Genomic DNA, 2106 nt, shown 5'->3' with positions numbered 1-2106 from the left:
GGGGGAAGGGGCAACACAACCAAACTCACATTCTCTCTTTGTTAAAGCTGGGTAACAATAAATTACAAGTTACAAAACAGCAAGCCAAAACTAGCAGACCCAACTAATCTCTTTATTTAAAACATATCCCCTAGCATTTTAAGGCTCGACACTGTGTAATCTTTAGTTTCTTTCTCATTCATTCCCCAAGGGTGTTCAACGGGTTACTGCAAATTGAGGCATCACAATCCCTCCCCTTAAGGAATGTATTCATGTCAGTACCTGATCAGCTGCAACATGTTTTAACATGAGAGGGATGCCACATGCACTGCTGGCCAGGAGCTTAGTGTTCAACTAACTATACATACACGGCAAATTGTCCTGGGTAAGGTTGAAACAGCTTGTTCTAAACCAGAACAGTTATTCAGCAGGCAGGAATCTAGCTTGCTCCCTTCTATACCACACTCCGAAAAACATCCGCTTAGTAATTCTGAAAGTGTACTGAGTTATTATAGTAATATTTCAAAAGAAAAGCATTGTGACCCTGGAAAATTTCTCTTGCTTTATCTAGCATTTATGGAGCTGTCACAGTGCTCCTTCCTCTGGGGACACGTTCTTTGCTGCAGCTTCTATTTCTCTTCCTCCCACAGGAAGCACCCAGTGTACCTACACTGCATGTATGCATGGTGCTGCATTCACCGTTAGCCTCTTGTTCCTCTTTCGTTTGGGGATAATAGCCATTTTCTCCTGGCTTTGTCTCTAAACTATATACAACTTAAAAGTATAGGCATCATTAAGGTCTTGCACAAAGTTTACCAGTGCCATAGGCCCCCTTGGATCACATCCTCACATTTCCTTAACAATACAGTAAAAAACATTTTCCTTCTAACTTGTGCTCAAAATGTACCCCTTTAAACTCTATCACCACTTTCCCTCTCTGCAACATTTCTAATACTTATCATTCTTGTTAAGTGGTGCCAAAATTTGTAGACAACTGTCTGCATGTGGTCTCAGCAAGCCTTGGTATAGCATTACATGAAATAACCTCGCTTGTTTTCTTGTCTCAAATCCTTCATGTGTATACTACAGTCCTGCTTGCTTGTCAGACTGCTGCCTGACCTAAACGGAGTTTATCCACTTTTTGTTCTAAACAGTGTCTTTTCATTTTGTATGGTTGCTGAAGTTCACCTAAAAGTCCAGACATAACTGGATATGTCTATGCTGAAAGTGTACAGAAGCCCAGATCAAGGGCCCGTGACTCTTTAATTACTAGTCCTTCCCATAGCATGACCATTGCAACTCACACCCTCCCAGCAACACATGAGCCCAGTTCAAAGGACAACACTGACCCAGGACTGCTCTGAAGAGGCTGCACCCTGTTTGGAGGACGGAGGGGAGAGTTCAGCCATGCAGCCACAAGCCCTGCTGTACCGCTTACCCACAGGGCCAGAAAGCAGGGGCTAGACTTGCTTCGTTTACTAGAACAGACCTAACACCTGCAAATAGATCTTAAAAAAAAAAAAGGCTTTATCTGGGAACTGAGCTTGCAGTGCTTCCTGAACAGATGATACTTTTCACCATACAGCCACCACTGGGGCTACTCATTAAATGCTATTATCTAATTACACAAGAACATACTGCTCTTGCTGGAATTCCTTTTGTAAATGCTAAAAGCAAAATTACCTCTTTATTATAAAAACTGTAAGAATACAAAAATAAAATGTAGAAAGGAGTGCACACATTTTTACAAAAAAAGTGCATGTCTGACATTAGTATTCTTTTCCCATCCTCCATACTTCTTTTCCTTCGAAAGTAAGATGAGCTGGTTTGTAACTGTGTCTGTGTTTTCCGAGTATCAGTAGCCACTGTCCTTAACAAAGTGTCTATAGGTGCTATTAAACTGTACATCTTTCAGAAAGTTATTATTTTTTGTTTCTTAAATTCAATTTTCGGACACTTTGTAACTGAAACTGCTTGCAGTCCTTATAGAATCATAGAATCATTAAGGTTGGAAAAGACCTCTAAGATCATCGAGTCCAACCGTCAACCCAACACCACCATGCCCACTAAACCATGTCCCTAAGCGCCTCATCCACACGTCTTTTAAATACTTCCAGGGATGGGGAC

This window comes from Aptenodytes forsteri, unplaced genomic scaffold (assembly GCF_000699145.1).
Source record: "Aptenodytes forsteri isolate BGI_AS27 unplaced genomic scaffold, ASM69914v1 Scaffold115, whole genome shotgun sequence".
In the NCBI taxonomy this organism is placed as follows: Eukaryota; Metazoa; Chordata; class Aves; order Sphenisciformes; family Spheniscidae; genus Aptenodytes; species Aptenodytes forsteri.
This window is presented reverse-complemented; position numbering follows the sequence as displayed.